Source organism: Anastrepha ludens, chromosome 3 (assembly GCF_028408465.1).
Source record: "Anastrepha ludens isolate Willacy chromosome 3, idAnaLude1.1, whole genome shotgun sequence".
In the NCBI taxonomy this organism is placed as follows: domain Eukaryota; kingdom Metazoa; phylum Arthropoda; class Insecta; order Diptera; family Tephritidae; genus Anastrepha; species Anastrepha ludens.
In genome coordinates this window covers 67,260,806-67,275,840 of record NC_071499.1, presented here as the reverse complement: position 1 = coordinate 67,275,840, position 15,035 = coordinate 67,260,806, and positions in this window count along the sequence as shown.

The following is a 15,035-nucleotide window of genomic DNA, read 5'->3' as shown; positions in this document are numbered from 1 at the left end:
GGCTTTGAAGCGTACCAAGCGTTAAATAACTATATCACGGGGACTTAATGAAAATGTTGACAATTTCATTTATTCCTTCATTAATTTGAATCATTTTTCTATGAAAATATAGTTAATTCTTTCACGAAGACTATATAAATTCGAGTTTCAAAACAAAATTCAATATTTTCTTTCATATGAAAGAAGATGAACATTCATTATAAGGAGAAAATCCACAAACCGCCAGCAAAAAAAGGTGTCAAGAATAAACGGGACTCTTGAGCCACTTCAAATTTCCTGTTATTATATAAAAATTTACTGAGTTAAAAAACTGAATAAGCAAGTCATGCTCGAAAATTTTAATTAAAAAAAGGCGCTTAATCAGTCGTCGAATATTGCATCAGTGTTGCTAATTCCAACTGGCGGCTCAGATATGATGAGTATTCTCGAAATATTAGCACTCTCACTTGAAGCTTTGGAGGTAATTTTTAAAATAGTTTTCTGGTATTTCGGATTTTTAAAATTTAAGTTTGGATTCGTAACCGCAGAGCGAAAAAACTGTCGCCAGATTGGATTCGTCATTTTGAATTTTTCTACTTCTAGATGTAGATATATATAGATATAGAAAGATTAGATTACATATTAGTCTACGATATTAGTGCATTAGGCGTTTAGCCGAGCTTCTCCTTCTTCAATTTAATATTATTAAAAATATCTGATGCTGATTTTGACCTGACGGAATCGTCGATCCGTACTTCTCCGGCAATAGCTAGCATTGCCATAACCATCAATGGATCATAAGTAATTCGTGAGAGCTGGATGTTGTAAATACGGATCCTTATTGGAAGACCCTTTTGTTGTAAGATAGGGAATAACTAGCAATGAAGGGCAAGATTCTTTACACATACACATACATATGTATGTATCCTCGAACATGCATACCTTTTACATACACTTTGCAGTTTTGATACAAAACCCTACTCAAGCCATATTTACCGAGGCAAACCGTATTGTTTATTATCAAATTTTATGTAAAGCAATCGACCAAGCAATAATTGAAATTGTTGTTTTATTGTCAAACTATATTTTTATTTATTCTCACTTGAATATGAATCCATGTGTGCGCACTTACATACATACATATTTAAATAAGTAGGGAAAAGTTTCTGCACGCTCTCATACTGGAAGGAAGAAAAGTCAAATACACTAACGCCCAAGTATCTGAGTATAAACTGTGATGTGTATGTATATGTATGTGTTTTGCATATGTGTGCATCTTAAAGTCTTACAAAACGATAGTCGTTAAAAACTTCGTAGACATTTACGTTCGTAAATTATGCAATGAATTTTCTTAGCAACCGGGCATTATTGGTCATACTGCATTCTATGTATGTGAAGTGCACTCGTATATACTTACAATAATAATAATAGACGGGCACATACATATATTCTTGAAAAGTATTTAGACCAAGCTTCTTCTCCCCTTCGTGGAGTGCCTCTTTGTGTTGTCTTACAAATGGTGGCACCGATAGTTTGATACAGCTTCCCATTGATGAAAACTTTTCAGTGAGAAGCTCTTCCATGGCAGAAATACAAGCGAAAGTTTGCCTTTGTCTGCCGAGAAGCAAGCAAAGCAGTAAGAAAAAATGGATTGTTTTGAGTTTATGTTCTGCTGTGATGATATAACACATCACTACATAAGTACAATGCAAGGTGGCGCAAAATTAATCACCCTATCGGAAAATTTAATTTTTACAAATAGCCTCGTACGTCAATCATATTTGACCCTTGTGAACTAGTCAGCTGCAGTATGCAAACAGACAAGCAATGGAGCGCGTAAAGGTCAAAATAAAGATTTACAACACTCAAAATCTTTTTTTTGTTTTTTTTTTCTTTTTGTAACAAAGTTAAAACAGAATTGGATGCTTGCATTATTGTCCGCTTGGACAGTTGGACAAGCATGGCTAAATCGACTCCCTTTATCGTTCTGAGCATATATTTGGCTTTATCTATCTGTGAACAAAATTGTAATAGCCTTGGGCACAAGTGCGCGGGTGCGAAAATTCTGCGTAACGTAAAATAATAAAGTCAAATACAATAGAAGAGAACATTTTCTAGAATTAAACATTTTTTTTTGTGCAAAAGGAAAAATAGGAACTTGAAAATGTTCGTTTAAAACATTAAACTGAAAGAAACACCTTTCAAAAATTCCTACATAAATTAAAAAAAAAAAATTATATCTAAAGTAATACACGTGGGCTGAAAAATCCCGAGCATAGCAAAGAAAACACGTTTTTTTTTTTGTTTAAAATTAGCTTCATTCATCAACGTAATTTCCATTAGGAACAACGCAATCAGTCCAACGCCGCTCTAACTTTCCAATACGACTTTTGTGGAACGATTTATCTTTTGCCCCGAAATAGCCCTCAGTTTCAGCGATAACCTCTTCATTCGAGCGAAATTTCTTACCGGCGAGCATTTGTTTAGGTCTGCCAACGGCCAGTAGTCACGCATATACCGTGGATGTGGGAACAACTCGAAGTTCGATTCATTGTTTTGATTGACTAGTGGTACGGTGCGTTGTCTTGATGAAACAAAGAAGTGAGCAAACGCGGCACCCACTTTGAATAGAGCTTTTTTCTAGTCAAATTCTCATGCAATATAAAGCCAAACTCCTTCTTTTAATATCTTTACGATGTCTTTGCTTTACTTTGCCATAATTCAAAACGATTTTGAGGATTTTTTGTGTACTGATGTTTTCTCGTGTTGTGCATCATCGGTGTCTCTGCGACCACGTTTGAAGTCACCAAACCATCGTTTGATTGTTGTTTCTGACTGAGCGGAGTCGCCGTAACACTTTCCAAACCATTGATTCGCTGGAGCGGTACTTTTTCCCATCAAGCAATAGTTTGCAATTAAAACACGAGATTTTTTTTGATCCATTATTTTGAAACTAAAAAAAGTAGCGTCACTCTTAGCACGATTACTCTCGAACTAATGTATAGAATATCATTAAATTTTAGCAGCTGTCTTTCTAAGGTCTGTACTTACTGAAATAGAGATGAATGCAATAAAGCTAGTCAACCATCTATTTGTTAGGCTCGGGACTTTTCAGCCATTGTGTTACTACCACATTCTTGAATGCCGTAACAGAGATTTCCGTAACTTTAATTATATTGTAATCATACTTATTTTATAGAGAGAAGTCGAGTGGTGCTCCTCTTATTAAAAAAATCGAGTCGTCAGAGAGAAGAAATAAAACAGTAGTTTTAATATTAAATATTTGGCTTTTAGTTTCGCCACATATTGAATTTTTCGTATATTTTTCTGTCACGGTATTATATTAGCTGTACTGCGGGTCATAGAAATACCACATAAATTCATCACCAATATAATTTCCTTAAAAAATCAAGTTAAAATGAAAATTTGCGACGATAAATATTTCACTTACCCCCAAATCTTTAAGATTGTCTGGTTATCTGGAAAATAAACTAAGTATTAAATTGATTGAAATATGAGTTTTGTGTTTAAAGAAACTGTATTTATATGTTTAAAGCAAATAAAAGAGTAATGCTTAATCAAAAATTAAATCTTTTTATAACGAGGGATCTATTGCCTTTTATAATAACGTTTTCACTTACGAGCTTTTTTTTGTGAGTTGAAAAATTCTTTGGAATAAAGTCGTCAAAAGTTGTGTGCAATGATTTATTATGATTTTCGCCGTGGATCATCAAGACAGGAGTACATTGATCAACTTTTGACATAAAAGCACCACACTTAGTCACTGTGAAACGCTGATACAACGAGTTCCAATGTGGGCGTCGATCCTTGTAGGATAAATTTCGTGAAGGCCGTCCAAAAACGACTTTGTGTCAGAATCAATTGATGCTGGAATACTAGTATCACGAGATAAAGGCATCTGTGGGCATTAGTGGGACCAGCATACAATGCTTATTCCATTAACATGCCCAAACAGACTCGTGTCGATGGGTGTAAAAAACATTTTGAAGAAATTCAGCCGCTTGTTCAAAGCACGCCTATAACATCGCAACGGGTGTCGAATCTTAGATCTATGCATATGAACTGACAGCAGTAACAACAAAACAGCATTCGACAGTATGGGTGTTTCAAGATCAGCTTAAGCTTAAAGCAAATGGATACCTATTTTTTCGGAAAATCTGGTCACATGAGAACTATAGCACTAAAGAAACTTAAAACAGTAAATTCTTAAAGGTACACAACCTTTTATTTACCAAAAGTTTATGGAGAATTAAGGAAAATCAGCCACCGAAGTCGAATCATACTTCACCAAGGCAATGCGAGCTCTCACATATCGCCTCACATAAGAGAGTTTTTGAGAATTTAAAAGATCAAATTAATAAGTTATCCGCCTTATAGCCCCGACTTGGCACAATATTGTTTCCGAACATCAAAAGTAAAGTACGATATCAAGATTCTTCAACGCCTGAAGAAACTGTTCTTTAGACTGCTCATTTTGGCGGTATCCACTTCAGAGTGGTAAAAGTTGGTATTGGAAATTAATTCAAGCGAATGCAGATGTCTTTCGACTTCCAAGAAGAATATTTTGAAAAACATTAAAGCCATTTTCATTATTTATTTACTGTGTTTCCATTAGTGGACGCAAAATATAAAGGCCGACAGCTCTTATTAGGTGAAATAAACAGTTCTGCATGCTTTCCATCAGATTTCTTTAGTGAGCCATAGATATCTCATGCCGTCTATATACTCCTACATATGCACACAGCATAAGCTCACACTGTACGGCAATTTAGGAGGGCGTACACTTCAAAACCGTTGTTTGACAGTTTTGTGTTTGGTGTAGCCAGTTACAGGCGAAAAGATGGAGTCAGCGGCCAAAAAAATACGCTGTTAATGGACGCGTGTGTCAAATACAACAAGTAAGAGGTGATTCAAATGGTTCCTTTCAGGTTCCGTTCAGGCTTCCTTTCATCAAAAATGTTTTTCATGGTCAAAGCCATGGAAATTGTGACGTGAGCACTTATTTCACTTATCAGGGATTGAGGATTAATCATAAAACTGCTTGGAGTAAAGCGAAAGGAAAGTTAAGAACATTTTACTTCACCTAAAGTTATTTTAATTTTTCTCACCGAAGCTATTTCAATGATGGATTTCTAACACAATTACTAATCAAGTAACTACTATCTCAATTCATTAAGCCAGATTAAGTTGGTTATGATATAGAAATGAGGAGGCCGTGGCGGCTAAAAATTCGTAAAGGCCTAAAGGTCGTATTTCATAGTCTACCAGGTGGCGCAATATTAATCACCTTATCGGAAAACTTATAGTTTTTGTAAATGTCGTTCTACATCACTCATATTTGACAATTATGAACTAGACAGTGCGAAATAAAAACATACAAGCCATGGAGCGCGTAAAGGTGAAAATAAAGATTTCTATCACTCAAAACTATTTTTTATATGTTTTTTTTATTTAGAAGAAAAGTTATTCAAACACAAATGATTAATTTTGCAACACTTCTATTCTTTTGATTTTAAGTTTTTAATTTAATTTTTTTATTTTTTATTATTTTAAAAATAAACATTTATTTCAATTACATTCTTAAGAATAAAATTTCCACAACAAAATTATATACCACAATACTTAGACTGTACACAAGTCACAAAATTTTCTCTCTAACACACACTTACTCTCAAGTACGAAATTTTATATGGCTATGTAGGATAAGATGCGATGAAAAAAAAACGAATCCTAGAACCAAAGTTCTCAGGTCCTAATTTCCACAGTATATAACTTAATTGCTCTTTACGAGTATTTTACTCCCAATTCTGCAGCGACACATGTATCCGGCCATCTGTCGCCTCGTCGGACTCATAAGCCACTCATACTCAAGTTTTCGCTATGGATAAGCAATCAAACTTATTTAATATTCAAGTACCATTTGCTTTCGTTCAAATAATTTGGCAAGTTTTGTGTTCTTTAGCCACTGACCAACCACCAACTAATATCAACTTTTACACAAGAAAAACAAAGTCCCTGCATTTTATTGATGCCCTGCAACAATGGGGACTTAAGCGGCATACGAGTACTGCACACATACACATATATACGTACATATGTACATGTGTATGTACATATTTTTGTATGTTCATAGTATCTTGTAACAGATAAATGTGATGGCAACGAACTGAAATGCAGCTAAGAGCAAAAACAAAAAGAAACCAAAAGTTCAACTCTGCTCAAGGAAGAAGAGACAGGCGAAAGTAAATAAGTATGTGAGAACTAAAGGAAAAACGAAAACCAATAATTGAGATAAACACTTCGAGATGAGAATCTTAATGTATAACTTTTGATTCTACTTTCATTTTGGCTTATCCGAAAAGTAATTAGAGAACTTTGCAAGTGGAGCAAAGTCGCTGAATCACAGAGTCCAAATCAAGTTCAACTCATGGCTGAGACGAGTTATGAACAGATTATTTTCTTGCATATATACATATACACAGGGTGATCCATACAGTGTTTTTTAATCAAGTTATTTTGACAGAGAAATCTGCACAGAAAATCAGTGTAATTTCTCCGCGAAACAAAATGAATCGCTTTACGCTTGAACAACGTTGGAAAATTTGCAAACTTAATTCCAAATGATTTTGCTCAAAAAATCGTATTTTCTGACGAAAGCCATTTTCATCTTAGCGGCTATGTTAGAAAGAAAAACTGAGAAGCAGTGGCATCACTGGCCAATTTTTTTTTTTTTTTTTTAGAAAATGCTGCAGGCGATGCCATTTTAAGCGCTACAGAGGGATGATAAACGATTTTTTGGGGCTGGAAATTGAAGACAAGTTCGGTAATCGTGCAATCAGCCATCTGGACAATGGCAATTGGCCACCTCTCATGCGAATTCAGGGCCTGAAGGCGAATACTTACCAAGCCATTACTGAAGGAGAGCGAAAAACCGTCATCGAGGTCTTGGAAAACTGAGTTAGGCTACTATGAAGCCAGGTGAGGCAGTCTGAAGATCTAAGTAATGTTCCATACATAAAGGGGGTGTTTGCTCTTTCAAATAAACTAATAATATGACAAAAAAAAATTATTGTTTTTAATTAAAAAAAAGAACCACCCTATTATTAGTTTAATTAAATATTTCTCACTTGGAAAAATATGGATTTTATTCAATGGCGGTTCCTGAAGCTCACTAAGAGGAAAGGTATTAAAGAGATTTTATTTGAGAAGTGTCACTTACTTTTTGAGAAATGCAAGGGAAAACAAATATTTATCATCGAAAGTCGGCCTTAATCCCGCAAAAGGTTGTCATCCTTGATCAGGCCATATAACTAAGTAAGTAATTTAAAATAGCAATTTTTTTAATACTGTCCATGGAGGTCAAATAGTTTTGCATGCGTTTGATTTAATTTTCGAAACAATCCATACGAGTCATTTTTCGAGCAATTGTCAATTTAAGCGGCAAACTAATTTTGCATCAGCCAAATTTTCATGAAATGTTCAATTCATGTAAGTGGAACTAATGACCAAACGAGGGTCATTCCCATAGTGCATTACATGACGACCTTGAACTATTATTTCAGCAGCGATTATTTCTGACACAACAGCCAAAATCTTCCAAAAATTGGTCCTCTAACGTGATTCTTTAACTGGGACCACGTTTGAATTCGGAGATTTAGGGAAACGCGGTGACACGGGATGGTGATTCATCATCGAATGTCGAAGCGGCTTAGTCAGTGATCCATTATTGAAAATCATAAAAAATCAAAGCACGAAAATGTTAACAATTTAATTCCATTTCTTAACATGGGCGGATATTTTAAGTACTTGCACACAGCACAAATGTTACTCGTATAACAAAATGTTCTTAGTATGATTATCATTAAAAAAGCCCGACCATATTCACAAAGATATCTCCGTATCTCTTTAGCCTAGCTGCCACACTGCATAAGTGGTACCTATACTGGGCGGCTAGCTGAAAAGAACGTCTGCATCAGAACCAATAAAGTGAAGTTCTCCTGAGCAAACTTCATTAGAGCGGAAACTCAAACTTTTCTATTTCAGCAAAAGCCTACTTCATTCACTAATTTACTAATTTCTGTTCGTTTTTCTATCGTTACATAAAAAAAAGGAAAGGTTGGGTTAGGTACATCTGAATAGATCTCACATAGGCCATAGGGTTAGACCGTAGTGTTACCAGTGTTGTTAGAGTCGTGTTAAACATAGTTCGTGATACATGCTTAGGGGACAAAAGACCATGAGGTCGAAGTGCAAACCTCAGTTTGAATTAACAGTTTAAGCTTCTGTCAGAGATGAAAAGTATACCGATCCCAAGCAATTGTAACAAGTTCTGCTTAGAGCAGGGCAGTGGCAAAGGAGGTATTTCAACGAGCCTCTTTCTTCTTCGCAAAAGTCACACGCGTCGTTCTGGACCAATCCCATTTTAGCTACGTGGTGAGGAGTGAAACAATATCCCGTCATTACTCCAACCAATAGTTTACATTCCTTCCTTGGGAGTGATAACATAAAGTTGGTTGTTTGCGTGTTGCAGGTTCGCAGCATTATTTTGGTAACTCTGTGGGAGGTCGAAGCCTCCCATATAGACTGTGCTTCCAGGGTTAGTTCCTCATCCAGTTCCGTCTTCAAAACTGAGAGTGAGACAAGTGGGTGCTTGCCTTAGCAAGCTCGTCAACTCTTCCATTTCCCTCTATTCCTTTGTGACCTGGTACCCAGTAAACTGTGTCATGTCTATTCTCGCAGAGTTCGTCCTGGATGTACAGTGTTGCACGCATGCCGAGCTAGTCATTACTGCCATTATTGTTTTAATAGTAGCTTGACTAGCGATGAAAATGTTTGTGCGAGAGTCGAGGGGAGTAAATTCCAACGCTAATTCAGCTACTTCGGTTACAGCATAGATTTCAACTTGATTAGGAAGCCTGAAAGGCTTTTAGGGATCAAACTTCGGGCAGAAGACAGCCGCTTCTACTCCGTCCGTCATTTTGGATCCATCTGTAAAGAAATTGTATGCGTGGTAATCGGATTAAATACGCTTATGCCAGTCAATATGTTCTGTTAAAAAACCAGGCCTTTTGCCAAAGTTTACTTGTGGAACAACGTAGTCTAAGCTTCCGTTTATGCCCTGTATGTTACTCTTATCAAAATACCTTTGTGAGAATTGTCTAACCATCCTCAGTCCTAGTGCAGATCTTTCGGCTGAGCTTCTTACTACTAATTTGGTTGGCTGCCAATCGAGAAGCCTTTCTATTGCCGCCGTTGGAGTTGTGCTCATAGCGCCGGCCACATATATTCCTACAATCCTTTGCACGCTTTCCCATCTCTTAACGCACGCCAAAAGGCAAAAACAGAAAAATCATGCGCGCATTTTTTAGTCGTTGAACTATTTATGCTGATCGCCAAATTAAGAATACATATATGAATGTACTTATATATGCTTCCTCAAGCCACTATTTTTACACTACATACATCATTTGGAATCCATCTAATGCTTTGGAAGACAATCAAGGTTATTATATACAATTTATGGTCCATAATCCAAAACACAAAATTGGTAATAAAACCTACTAAGTTCGGATACTAAAAAACATCAATTGATCAATGGTAGCAGAGAAAAAAAAACGAGGACAGCAAAGAGACGTTTGACAGCCCCACCATCCTCAATGTCATTAGTTCTTCTTGGTCAAGAACACTAGAAAAAATTTACGCAATTTGCCATAATACCAGGACAAAAATGTGAATTTAAGTGTTAGTACAAATCCGACGGTGTTAAAGCGAATGCCATTGAATATATGTATGTGTGCACATATGCTCAGTAAGTGTGTCGCGGCAAATGCCTACCAACGACCCGCAGCTCACTGTCTCGAAGAAAAAGCTTACATATGTGTGTATAATATATGTGCATACATACATACATATGTACGCATCTATTCAAAAGCATGCTTATGAGACTATACGAGTGTTAATGTATGATAGTTGAAGTAAGCCTCAGGCTGTAATTGAGACCAAGTAGGTGCCAATTTCTGCGTGACCAAAATTCTTAATACCGCTTTTAATACCGAAATATTCGTAGTGGGTGTAAGAATACGAGTAGGCTTTACAAGTTATTATGTAGCACACAATTAATTAGAAAGGAATGAGAAATCGCATTTATTCCATTTATTTGCAAGAGTACGAGAGCGCATATGATGAGAGCTCCAAAGTTTTTTCTAAAACGGTCGCCCCTCGGCTGGCAATGGTACACCCCCGATTGTATTTTTGGTTTGAAAAGGCGCCTCATAAACACTCTCTGCCATTTAGAAGCGGCACAAAATTGTAATTACCTCCATTTGTGGCAAAATGCCAAGATGCAGATCATAAAAAGGAGGAGAAGCTCGGCACAACACCCAAAAAGGGTGTAAGCGCCAATTATTATTATTAGTAAGAAAGCGCATTAGTGCAATAAAAGAAAAACAATAACATTGCAACGCAGAAGGTACCGATGGTTGCATTTGCATTGCTGAAATTATTAGGTCATGAATTCATGCATGAAAAGTAAGCGAACGCAGAAGGGGCTCGCAAATACGAGATAGATAAAATAGAAGAAGATGAGAGTATAGCGCGCTTTATTTATCTCATCAGTTAAATACATACGAGTACATAGAATATAAAAATGCCACTAGCAGAGCAAAATGGACAAAGAACTTATTGTCACTAAGCAAACCAAAGCAAAAATACATATACTGCCTTTTAACTATACAAGCAACATACCATACATACGAAGTCTTTCCCGTTAGTTTTGTACTGCTGCCCACTTATTTGCACAGCCCATGTTCGTCTATTGTCCACTTATTTGCAATGCATTTTTGTGCCACGAGTGTGCTTTATTTAGCAATGGTTATTGATGGCGCACAAGGAAAAACTGTTTTAAAATCATACAAGGGAGGCTATACAGTACACCCACTGGTATTGTTTTCAAATCTGAAAAAAATATTAGATTTTTATTTTTCTCTTTTATTAGGAAACAAAGGCATCCGGTCCGGCTAAAATGTAACTCCGCAAAACCATGAACCTTAAAAAAAATTAATGCTTATAGCAATCTTCCGTATCGGGCAATGAAATATAAAAAAGAAATATATATACATATATATATATATATATATATCTGCAGATCGGGCACCAGATAAGGATTTTTCAAGACTGCAAGAATCCCCCCAATCACTAAATGGCACTATTTAATTTGTACCATTTTGCTAAAGTGGAAACATAAGAATCGTTCTAGACAAAATAAAAAGTTTAAATATGCAGAGCAGAAGCCATTACTCGATATCCGATGGAATCGCTACCGACTGCCACAGACGCGTTTGAGCCGAGCAATCAAATACTGGTAAATACGCGAAAACATCAATACAACAAGCAATCATTTGATTTTGCAACACTACAACCCTCGAACAAAAGTGTAAACATTTTTCAAAACTTATTTGAAAAAGATTTAAATGGCAGGTCCTACTCGATCCATTATATTCATCATTAATTGTACTAAAGAAGGAGATATTGTAAAGGGGGCGTACGACCTCCCATACGAACTGAAACCTCTATATAAGTTTTCTTTGAAACCTATTATGCTATAATAAAGATCTTTACATAAATTACGAATGCCAAGCTTAAGATGAAAATCATTGAGAATTGGGAAACAAGGCGTTTGTTTGGCATATTTTTGTTGTGAATCGCTTCGCTTCGCTTCATTCTATTTCTAATGTTCAAAAAAATATTATTTTGTATTATATAACTAGGAGCATTTCGTTATAAGAAATGTAATAAATTTTACTTACTTGGAAAAACACAAAAATTCTAACCACTTCATACTACCGCACTTTAAATTTTTCCGGAAACTACCCACATTCTCCACTGTTGACCATTTCTTTTTGAATTTCAAACGAATTCTATTGTTCATAAAACTACCTCCATAAACTAGTGAAGCTTTGTGTGAAGTGAATATGTGTGGGTGCATACCTTCAACCCAGCAAGTGCACTAAGCGGAATAGCTATATGGGACACTGAACAAAAATGTATTTTTTGGAATAAAATGATCAGATGTTAAATCGTTTTACCTTTTGGCTTAGGGGCGAAAACAAACGTAAGAAAAAAATGTTTAAGGATTTATTTTAGCTTTTATTGTAAAAATTTAAGAACTTTCAAGAGCTTAAAAGGAAATATTTAGATATATGTAGCAAAACTATTGGGAGGTTGAATTAGTTTTAAAGGTTTTTTTCGAAGATTTGGGGCTTTATTGTGAAAAAACGGTACAAAATATTTTATTCGAAGTATTGGCCATCGCTAGCTACAACTTTCGCCCATCTTTCGGGCAATTTCCGGATGCCGTTTCTCCAAAATTCTGGCCGCTGCTTGGCTATCCATGACTCAACCCATATTTTGGTAGCCTCGTACGAGGAGAACCGCTGCTCCGCCAAATCGAGACTCATATGCCGGAACAAATGATAATCGGAGGGAGCTATGTCTGGACTATACAGCGGGTGGGGTAACACTTCCCAGCCAAGCGTTCCAAGGTATTTTTTGACAGGTTGAGCAACATGCGGCCGAGCGTTGTCATGTTGCAAAATAACCTTGTCGTGCCTTTTTACCGTTTCCGGCCGTTTTTCTTTCAATGCCCGGCTTAAACGCATCAATTGCAGTCGATAACGATCCCCCGTGATTGTTTCGCCCGGTTGGAGCAGCTCAAAATATACGACGCCGACCTGATCCCACCAAATGCAGAGCATGATTTTCTTGCCGTGAATATTCTGCTTGGCCGTCGACGTTGATGCGTGGCCGGGCAAACCCAATGATTTTTTGCGTTTTGGGTTATCGTAGTGGATCCATTTTTCGTCGCCAGTCACCACCCGATGCCCAAAAAACCCTTTCGATTTTGTCGCTCGATCAGCAATTCGCACGTAAAAAGTCGCCGTTCGACGTCGCGCAGCTTCAACTCGTACGGGACCCAATGTCCTTGCTTTTGGATCATTCCCATCGCTTTTAGACGCTTGCAAACGGTTGATTTATCAACGTCCAATGATTCAGCAAGCTCTTCTTGGGTTTGGCACGAGTCCTCGTTTACCAATTCCCCCAATTCCGCGTCCTCGAACTTTTTGGGCTGGCCAAGACGCTCCTTGTCTTCGGTGTGAAAATCACCACTTTTGAATCGTCGAAACCAGTACTCACATGTTGAAATCGACGGAGTATGGTCTGGGTAGGCCTCCTGCAGCAATTCACGGGCTTGGGCTGTATTTTTTTTCAAATTGAAGCAGAAAAGCAAAGCTTCCCGCAAATTGCGTTTCGAAGGCACGAAAGTTGACATACTCGGAGCACGAAAACACTGCGTTGTTTATACTTCAGCGAAATGACAGATACTGATAAACAAAGCCTAGGGATGAGGCTTTGCCATGAATATATATTCAGTATTGCCAACGCGATAAAGTGATAAATAGCGTCATCTGTGTGTCACCTTTAAAACTAATTCAACCTCCCAATAATATTAGATTAAGTCTAAAGAAAATAGTTTAAAATATTACTTAATAGCCTGTATATCCTGCGTTATTTTTTATAAGTGATACTAGTCGTCGAGGCATCGAAATCACAAGTGACTGAAGGGCACTGAGGTGCTTGGTTGGTTGGTTTAAGTGGTGATTCGTCCAGAATCCAACTAGCGCTTCCGCACCATTTTGTTGCCACATCCTCGTTACCAACTTGTTTACCAGTTATTATATTTACAGCATGACTATATCCAGTCTGTGCGGTTCAGGAACCTTATCAGGTTGTTGACTTCTAAGCCAGACAGTTGTTGAAGACTCTCGAACAGCGGTTTGTCCAGGGTTAACATTCTGTCCTTTCATAGGGCAGAGCATTCGCAGAAGAAATGGAAGATTGTTTCCTTTTTTCCGGTTGCTGCTTGTTCTCCCACAGACCAAAAGCCAATTATGACTGCTGTTAGTCTACAGGCGTCCCGTCGTTTCGTGTTAATCAATGTTGACGATTACTTAAAGTTGTAGGTGGGCTATAACGTTCTGCTAATTTTGCATTTCGTCTGGTCTCTCCATCTACAATCCGCGATTCGGAAGTATTTTTGGGAAATTATATTCTTGACTGAACCTAATGGTGTGAATACCGATTCTCCAAGAGCTTTATTCATGGCAGATCCCCCTCTTGCCAGTTCATCTGCTTTTTCCTTACCTTCAATGCTCCGATGTCCCATGACCCAGATTAAGGTAACTTTATGGCTTTCGCTCGAGGTGGTTGGGCTAGTCCTGCTTTGTGCCACCAGTTTAGAGGTTGTTGTCGTCGATTCCAGTGCCCGGATCGCAGCTTGGCTATCCAAAAGAATAGCGATATTGCCCTTAAAAGAGGGATCTGCAATTAGTAACCTACAAGCTTCCCCAATTGCTAGTACTTCCGCCTGAAAAACACTGCAAGCATTAGGGAGGCGCACAAATCTATTTTACTGCCATCTGTATAGACTGTAGGGTCAAAGTTGTTTAGTGAGAATCCCTTATTCCATTCTTTGCTGGATCGAAAGAGAGTGGCAAAATTTGTACTACTAAGGTGCTATAGGCTATTAAAATGACGTCCGTTTTTAAGAACTCGCTTGCTAAGAATGCTCCAGAGGTTATCCATTGAATGCAGGTCTGTACTAACTGCGAGCCACTTTAACACAGGAATATATTTATTATATTAACTCCTTTGTACACTTAACGCTGTGTTTTGGAGCATTGTCCTGTTGATATGTGCAAAACTCATACTTCGTCAAAATTCTTTGGGAAATAAAACATTATGCAGCTTATGTGAAATAAAACAAATTTTGGTCTTGCCAAGGGAGATAAAAGCGCCCCAGTTTATAAGAGAGCCACTGTGGAAGCTTCGGGAGTGATGCGTTGGTCGTGGCTCGCGAATATCTCTTCAATACTTCTGAAAATCATGAGACCCATAGGCATTTAATTTCGTTTTCATTCCACTCATTCGACGAATTTGAGTCTAGTTGCTTTGTGGTGGGTGTAAGCTCCAGTTTAGCC